Genomic DNA, 9726 nt, shown 5'->3' with positions numbered 1-9726 from the left:
GGGGGGGGGGGCTCCCAAGTCCCCACCAGACCACCATTCAAGTTATTTACAATGCCCTGCCCCTGTTTGTAGCACTTGAGGATTTCTCCAAGCAAACCAACCAACCATCAAAAGGTCCTTTTCTCTCTCTTTCCTTTGAGAGAGAGGGGAATCAGAGGAAAAGGCAAGCAAAGGTGGTCTGTCTCTTAGGGTCACCCCTTTGGGGCTTGGCTTATCAGCTGATATCTGTAATTCGGGTTTGCCTCCAGCCCCTCCTCTTAGATCACCGTGCTTTATACCTGGTCCATGCACTCTCAGGGACAGCGAGGCCTGAGACAGGCACCTTCATGGCTGATCTATTTCTGTGTTCAGCTGTCTTCTTTATATTCACCACCCCTTCCTGTGGCAGGCTCTCTCTTTTTAAGCTCCCCCTCCCCACCCCTCCAGACAGAGAAAGCCTTACAGGTGTGCCTGGTTAGTGCCGGCTGAGCCCAGAAGAACTCAGTAGTAGCCGCCTCTCAGCTAGAGTGGGGGGGGGGGGGGGTTGCAAAGTTGTTGACAAAGCTCACTGAAGTAAAGCCAATTTCATTCTCCCTCCCACCCCACCTTGCTCTCATCTTATATGGTAGATCATTTGTGTGGTAAAACAGAAAGAGCGACCCAAGCGCTCAATATAAGCTTTGTACCCTGTCAAATAAATGATGAATGAAGAACAGGGATAATGTGATATCTACTGGTTTTGCTGAAGTCTGTTTGATCACTGGCCATTGGTATTCCGCAGAAGTTTCTAATTGTCACTTTGTGATGTGTAGCAGTACTGTGGTTAAATGTGCTGGGTCCTGTCTCTGTTATTAACCTTTATGTTGTGCCTCAAGCAACTAGGGCAAAGTAAGATAGGAATTCTGATCAAGTTATATTTAATGCACTGTTTCTCTCGCTTGACTAACAACCTAGTATTTTAGTTTAAAAATTGAAAAACAAGATTACAGGGGGAAATATAGATATTGATGGCTTGGCTATGGTAATGTCTTCTATTTACATACCTCGTGCTCGTTTTCCATAGGATGGGCCCCAGATCATTAAATAAACACTGCGATCTGGCAGGTAACATCAGTAAATCACGGTCTTTCAAAGCATTTTTACTACACCATTGCTTGAAAATAAGGATTTTATTTCATTTTGAATTTATTACGGTGACTATGCTACTATTTATCTCAATGGCTCCGGTGTACATTATTAATGGGTGATTTTATTGTTCTTCTATCCAATGGGAATCATATAGCCAAGCAACTTGGGTATTAATCACAGAATCTCTTCTAAATTAGGGTCTAAAAGTTCCACTATCAGAAGGTTGGGCTTGGGGATGTTTTTGTTAATATGGTACCTAGAAAACAGCTACTGTTGAAAGAGTAGCAGAAATATAGATTGTCTTGTTCAAAGACAACCAGTGTTGTTTCTGCCAGGACTCAGGTGAGTTTTCCAGCAATAGGTCAGATCCTGAGCCAATGTAAATCTGCATCACTCCATGTGAATCACAGATTCACACCAGCTGAGGATCTGGCCCAGCCCACTGGTTTCACTTGTCAGGGTCATTTAATGCCTAGGTGTAGGCAGGCATGTGCGTTTTCTGTTGCTGTTCTCCTCCATTGAGCCTTTCATTAAACACGTTAGCATCTGAAGCTGCAGTGATGGAGTAGTGATCACACAGGTGCAGCGGCAGGTCTACCATAGGAGACTAAGGGTTTACTGCCGGCAGGGAAGCAATAGATTGACCAGCGTGTGTACATGTTACAAACTGCTAGCCATTTTTCAGGCGCAGGTATCTACTTCTCCATCCCATTACGCCAGTCTTGTGCTGGCATGTCTCCACTGAAGTCAGCAGAGGCACACTGGTGTGGAATGGAGATTCTAGCCCCGCGTAAGAACCTGTGGGTTAAATTCCCCTTGTGCTGGCTTCTGACCGGGGAGGATTTCACCTGTGGGAGAGAAAGCGCTTCTGTCTAGAGCGGCAGCCATGTGACTGAGGCCTTCCTTTGGTTTGAGCATATCTCTCTGGCGCTGCATGCCGAAGCCACAAGCAAGTTATTTTTGCATCAGACCATAAAAAAGCACAAATCCTCTGTTTTGTAATGACCGTAGCACTTAAGGACACACAACCCCCTCCTTCCCCCCTGCCCCCCCAATGGATTCTCTGCTCTACCTTTTTCTGCAGATAGTACTTGCTGGAAATAGCAGCGAGGAAAAGCACGGAGGGCGACATATGATGTCACAGGCCTTTTAAGCCCCACAGTAAGAGAAATACCAGTACTAGATTGTAATGAGCAGTTTGTATCCTATATAAATAATTCAGATTTATTATTATTTAGCACTCTGTGGTTATTCCTGGCTGCCAGCCAGGGAAAGACTGAGTCAATGTGGCACTAGAGATTTTTCTGTTCATCAGCTAATCCAGCCATCTTTGGTTTCCATTACTTCAGGAGGACGTTGAAAGTAGATGTTCAGTAGAAGTTCCTAATTTTTCTGCACCAGGACTCAGAGGGAAGGATGATGATGCTATGTTAATTATTATGAACTAATTAATAATGGCAATTGGCTATATTTATATTAATTTACTCACCGATTTTTTTTAAATGTATATTTTACAGTTTAAAAATGACCCCCCAGGATGTTCTCCCCTTGTGTGTTTGAACCAGATTCAACTGAGGGCTCAATCTGATTGCTCTTCCTAAGGTGAAATTCCCACTGAAATCAGAAGACGTTTCCCCAAGCAAGGATTGCAGAATTCAGGCCTGTAAAGCTAGACTGTGTCCACCCCTCGGTAGGTACCCAAGAATGGGAGGGGATGCAAGGTGCCTAGTCCCCATCCTGGGCACAGGCCCAGTCTTTGCACTTAGGGGCTAGCTTGGGGCGGTTTTTGCACTTACCTCTCCATATGGGAAAAGAAGAACTTGGCTCCACCAAGACCAGCAGAGCAGGGGCCAGCGGAACACAATGCATGCTGGATCTGTGCAGAAGGATGCTACAGAAGCCAGATGCCTCATGCATTCCCAGGGTGTTGCACCAGCCTACATCTCAATAGCTCCAGGAGCTCTTGCTGCGGCAGAGCCATAAGGTAACCGTTCATTTGGGGGGAAAAGTCCCTTCCTGAGAAGCCTGTGGAGCAGCCCTGCAGCGTGCAGGTCTGCAGGGGTAGAAGCAGATATTATGATGCATCTGGTTAGCATAAGTGGTGAAATTCACTAAGCTGAGTAGTGAAGAACATACAGCGGGTGTGTTGTGGGGGAGGTTTTCGCTATATTTTAGAATGGGTTTTAATTTACCATTCAAGTTAGCCTTCTAGTGCAAAGGATTGGGTGTTCGATCTAACAGAGACCGTCCTTTCAACTCCCAGGCATACCCCCGTTACAGGACTCCGCTTCTCTACACTACCTGCACAGCCAGACACACTGGAGAGGGCTGTACATTCATGCGGCGGGAACCATCCCGGCTCACCTAATCTACAGTGTTGTACAACACGCCAGAGATCGAACTGGAGACCTCCAGAGTTGAAAGGATGAGTCTCCACAGCTCCACAGAGTCTCCAGGCTCTGTAGTTGGGGCTGTCACAGACTCATGGCCTCTATAAAAAGAACAGGAGTACTTGTGGCACCTCAGAGACGAACACATTTATTTGAGCATAAGCTTTCGTGAGCTACGGCCCACTTCATCAGATGCATAGAATGGAACATATAGTGAGGAGATATATATACATACAGAGAACAGGAAAAGGTGGGAGTTGTCCTACCAACTCTAAGAGGCTAATTAATTAAGATGAGCTATTATCAGCAGGAGGGAAAAAACTTTTGTAGTGATAATCAAGATGGCCCATTCCAGACAGTTGACAAGAAGGTGTGAGGATACTTAACATGGGGAAATAGATTCAATGTTTGTAATGGCTCAGCCATTCCCAGTCTCTATTCAAGCCTAAATTGATGGTATCTAGTTTGCATATTAATTCAAGTTCAGCAGTTTGTCGTTGGAGTCTGGTTTTGAAGCTTTTCTGTTGCAAAATTGCCACCATTAAGTCTGTTACTGAGTAACCAGAGAGGTTGAAGTGTTCTCCTACTGGTTTTTGAATGTTATGATTCCTGATGTCAGATTTGTGTCCATTTATTCTTTTGTGTAGAGACTGTCCGGTTTGGCCAACGTCCATGGCAGAGGGGCATTGCTGGCACATGATGGCATATATCATATTGGTGGATGTGCAGGTGAAAGAGCCCCTGATGGCGTGGCTGATGTGATTAGGTCCTATGATGATGTCACTTGCCTCTATGAATCGGACACAGCACACGCTGGCCAGGGGGTTACAGTGGCACATCGGCTTTTGCACATTAGGGCTAGCATGGTAAACTGCTCAAGCGCTGTATGTGGGCTCCCAGTCCCACATGCATTGGGCAGGCTGCAAGGAAGAGCGTGAAGCACAGTATCCAGAATGCAAGAAGGCACTGCCAGGCAGAACTGTCACATGGTCGTGTTTACTCTGAGCAGGCAGGGGCAGGGTGGATAACTGAGCTTCGCTGAGCTGTAAAAATTTTTTAAAAAAAGGCAAAATATCTAAATAACTCATGAGCCTGGGGAGGAGGAGCTGGAGCAAGGTGACAGCCGAGGAGCAGGGTTGGAATGAGACAGGTGGCAAGTGGGCATATGTTTCTGCCAACTTGGGCTGCAAATACGACAGTTGGGAGACAGAGTCGAGGGCTTGGCCGAGGAAGGGGGGGGGGTCTTTCCACCCCTCAGTGCATGTGTGAGTCCTGTCAATGTTAATGGGAGTTACGCACACCCAGCAAGGGTTGAATAGACAGACTGTAGAAACCAGACTTCTTCCCTGGGAGCCATAATCTGTGCTGCCTTGAATAGGGCTGCATGGGGTGGAAGTCACCAAGGGATTAGGCCAGGGTGTAAACTGAAGGCTGGCTTTGGCCTGGGATCACTAGAGAGGATTTTGCGGCCAGTGCTGAAGGGGCTGACCCTGAGGCGTGCGGCTGCCACTCAAGCCCGCAGCGGGAAGAGCTGTGCTGGCCTGGCTGATTCTGGGGGCAGGCTGCTGGCTGTGACAGGGGCACAGAGCAGTTCCTCTGCCATTTGCAGCCAGGTCCCGCAGAGCATTAGACCGGAGCAAGGAAGCCCTGCGAACTAACTCCCTGCCTCCCGCACTGGCTCGCTGAGATTCCTGACCCTTCTGCCTCACTCTCCGAAGTCCCTCAAAGGCTAGCACAGCCCTGGGGCCCTAGGAGACCCCCTGGAGCAGCCTACAGGGGTAAGTGGAGGCAGCCCGGGCTAATCCAGGTGCGTCTGGGTGGGATGGTTTTAGCGGGACGCCCCAGTGGCCTGTGGGGACTGAGGCCAGTGGCTCTCAGTGCTGGGCGTGCAGCTCAGAGGCAGGCAGGGGTCCCTCGGGGCTCTCACTGTCCATCCCAATGAGAGAGGTCTCCCTTGTCACGCCCCAGTCGCCCCACTGCCGTATATGGCCGCAGGGGCGGGAGCCACTGGAGACCCCCTCTGGGGAGAAGACTGACCTGACGCAGGCAGTGAAGCAGACACAGTCTTCCCAGTTCTAACATCATAGGACAAGTCAATTCTAGGAAATCAGAGAAAGCGTTGAGCTCGATGCCATGGGGGTAAAGTACCCGCCCCGGGCCGAATCCTGTCCCCTCATCATGCTCAAGCAGCCAGGCGTAATGCATGGGGCCAGGGAGGTGGTGTCAGCTGGGGCACCAGGGGTAGAAATCCTTCCCCCACCAGAATGCTAGTGGGATGGATCAGCAGCGAACCCTAGAGTCCTGGTGGAGCTGGAGCAGCCCCTCCCTGGATGAAATTCACTGCTCCCTGCGCGGACGCCAGCCTGGCTCTGCTGAGGGGCAGATTCACCAGGCTCGTCAGCAAATCCAGCCGTGCAGGAGCCGGGCCAGGCTGCTGATCTCCAGGGCCCACCCGGGATGGCCAGAAGCTGCCTGCCTGGGCTCCCCCAATCCTGCCCCCGCCACTCCACACAGCGAAGCCAGCCCAGCTCCGGTGAGCCCCAGGCTCCAGCCACTCAGAGGAGTGGGGCAGGACTCACCCCTCTCAGGGTTGGATCCTCACTTATGGCGGTCACCGCTGGGGAGGCAGCAAACCTAGATTCTGGAATGGCAACCCACAGCCGAGTCACTCCACCACATCACAGCTGCCATCTGGGCCGGAAGGCGTCTCCTCCTTCCTGCCTTAATTCTTTAGCATGGTCACATCCAGGGTCACGGCACCTGCCCTCTACCTTCTTCATGCCCACTCATCTCGTTCCATAGCACCGATGTTTAATATTAGACGTGTATGGGCAATGCAAAAGCCACGTTCTAGCCAGAGCAGGGTCGGCGCCAGCATGTCGACCCCCCGGCTAGAGTAGTTATTTAGAGAACAATGCCTCGGCCACTAATCTGTAGCACCAAACCCAAGAAATACAGGACCAAGGCCTGGACTCCTCACTCAAATTACCTCTCCCTGCATCCAGTGGAAGTTTGCCAGACTAACAGATTGTCCGAGCAACAAGGGTTTGGCCTGCAGTTTTCAAGGCCACCTGGGGACCCAGTCCTGCCCCCACTCGTGTCAGTAGTCAAGCTCCTGTTTATTTCAGTGGAAGCAGGATTGGGCCCCAGCACTGAGATGCAGGGACGGGGGAAGAAGTTTGCTCTCTGAACAGGCCACAGTGACTTTTGGCTGCGCTGAACGCTCTGGCTTAGCTGGCAAAGTAATCGCTCATCAATGCAGAGCTTGGAGAAGGATCTGGTTAAAATGGTCACATTGCTGGAGGGCCAGAGGGCTCCTTCCACAACCAGCGTTCCCAGCACCTTGGGCGACGTCAGACCACTCCTGCTCCAGCAGCCAGGCCTCATTCCCGCCCCGGCCCAAACCTGGGAGTGCAAACCAAAGGGCGATCAGCTGTTACACTGGTATTTGAGCCCAGCCAGTGCTATGAAGATCAGCATCCTGTAGCTAAAACCAAGAATTAGAAAGAGGGAGTCCAGCTTTGCTGGATGATAACTCTAGACAATCAGCCACCGAAAGACTGATAAAGCTATTACAACCCGCTTACGGCATCCAGGCATGAATCACGGTCAGCTGGACTGGCACACTGGATTCCCAGCTATAATTCTGCGAGAGAACACAAATGAGTGCCAAGATCAAATTCACCCCAGCCTCATTATTCAGCACAGTAACAAGGCCTGCATTTGCACAAATGCAGGTAGCAGGACTTATTTGGCTTCTGCAGCACAAGGGATGAAGTTGAACACTCAGACTGGTAACACTGGGTACAGCTGAAATGGGACATATTATTATTGTGTATTGCAAGTTTCTGCAAAGGGAGAGCTGGGTGCCAACATCTTGCTCAGAGTGACTCTGTCAAGTAGTTTAAAGTCTGCCCCGGCTGTTATCTGGGGGGGGGAGGGAGGCAGGGGAGAGGGCTGGGAGGGGGAAGAGTCGCTTGCTTCTGAATATTCAAGGACCAAACCCTGAAGTTCTTGGGATAGATTTTTAAAGGCACAAAGGGAGGGTGGCTCCCAATTCCCACTGACTTTCAATGGGTGATTAACTGCCTGTTGTGTTTTGGGAGTACCCCCCCTTGGAGCAGTTCTGCTCTTCAAACGCTGCATCTGTGCCACTGCAGGACTTCAGTGAGGATGCTCCGAGGGACGGGAGAGCTGCTGTTGGCACAGTGAATCCACCCCCGCGAGAGGCAGTGGCCTCACCATAGTGCCGTCTCCACCAGGGGTGAGGTCAGTATAACTGTCACTCAAGGGTGTGGATTTTTCCGGTAAAACCATCATTGGAGCCAGTGGGATTTGCTTGAATGTGGGCAGATGTTACCAGGATCCAGCCTGAGGGGGAACATTTTCAATCCTCTACCCTGCGACAGAGAAAGGAGGGGTGGCGGCCTCAAGAGACATGCTTCATAAATGACCCAAAGAATCGACTTTACTCGGCTGCTGCAGGAACAGGCTTTCCACCCGCAGAAGGAGCACAAGTTAATGAACTACGATCTAGATTAATCCCAACCTCTGAGACGCCTCGCTCGACGTAGACCCCGTTGCAGACCTCCATCGGGTCTAGGAGTGGAGGTTGAAAGGCCCCTCTACCAGCAGCCTAAAAAGTGGTAGGGAGCTGATTGGCCACATCCCCTGGCCGCCTCCACCATATGGGGTTATAAAGAGCCCTAATCACAACCCTGATGGGAGGCAACCTCACCTGGTTTCTCTTGCCATGATTCCTCCTTGGGCACCTGGAGATGCAAGTCACAAGGAGTCTGGCCCAAATCTATCTCTGGAGCTATTCTGGGGTGTGAAACCAGCAAACAGCATGAGGTCACTACGCCCCTTTAGTGGGTCCCTATGAAATATATATTGTTTTTCCCCCAAAGCCCCCTGCCATTTCTGTTACTGGCAATGATGGCAAAAGCTGTATAGACCAAAAAAAAAGATGGGGGTGAATTTCACAAGAGAAAACGAAGGACTCTGGGTCACCTCGTTTCAGTTAGAGAGGCTCCTGGGCCAGAACTAGGTGTTGCTATTAGGCAGTCTTAGAAGTCTTCCCAGCATTCAATGCTTTGGCACAAACAGCTGTGAGTCCTCTCTTTGCGAAGTTGCAATGAATTAAAATGAAAGGTGTACCAGCAGAAAAAGGTAGAGCCGCGAAAGGAGATAATGGCAGGAAATGCAACAAGAGGAGTAAACACCCTGATAAAGAGCAGAGGCAAGTTGGTTGAGTGGCAGGCGTTCAGGCCCCTGCGCTGCCAATGGAGAAAGCCGGCCATGCAAGTCAAGGCTGAGAGCAGAATCTGCTTTCCAGGCAATGCAATGGCAGAAGCAGGACATGCCATCTGGGCCGCAGCTTTGCTTCCTGACAACTGAGCCATGAAGAGGCATTTTGTGTCAAGTCTCAGAGGGGGCCAATTCCCTCTTCTCCCAGCCAAAGGTGAGATGCAGCGACAACAGCTGCTAAATGAGGAGTGGTGGGTTGTTCCCAAATTTGTGAATAACCTAGAGACTTGTTCTTGCTTCGGGGCCCTGACGTGAGCAGGCGAGGCTCTACATTTGCCAGCCTGGACTCCAATACACAATGCCAGACATAATGGCTCCTTGGAGAAAAATAATACATGTGTACTGCAAACAGGCATGTTTTCCTCCCCCTAACGCCTTGCTACAAAGCTATTGCAGGGAGAGGTTCACAGATTCTCCCCCACCTGTCAAACATCACACTGATAAGCTACAAAGCAGCAGTTTGGCAGGCACAAAAATTGACTATGGCTGCACGGCTGGGCTGATCTTTCGTGGTGGAAAGTCACTAATTGATTATGTTGCCATAAAGAACTCCTGCCTTCCATCTGATTGTATTGACAGGAACTCCTGCCATCAGCGCCAGACAATAAAGAAATAATATGGCTCTTAATATCATATTCCTGCAATGAATACCGAAACAGGCCACGACAATCTTCCTATTCACGTGCCCATCCCCTTGCCCTGAGCAATTCCCCAGTTCTCTAATGAGAATGAATTAGACAGGGCTAATGCTGCTGCCAGATCTCTAGGGGTTTATTATATTTCTAGGGGAATGACAGCATCCTGAACACAGCATTTTCCCAATATGCCAGCATAAAACTATGTGAATGTAACCAGGTCGTGCTCCGAGGCACTACCCAGAGCTCTCTAGCCATCCCGACAGGGCATAGAAATGTTAATC

Source organism: Terrapene carolina, unplaced genomic scaffold (assembly GCF_002925995.2).
Source record: "Terrapene carolina triunguis isolate 2854851 unplaced genomic scaffold, T_m_triunguis-2.0 Scaffold67, whole genome shotgun sequence".
In the NCBI taxonomy this organism is placed as follows: domain Eukaryota; kingdom Metazoa; phylum Chordata; order Testudines; family Emydidae; genus Terrapene; species Terrapene triunguis.
The sequence above is the reverse complement of the archived record's forward strand: the minus strand, read 5'-3'. Positions refer to the sequence as shown.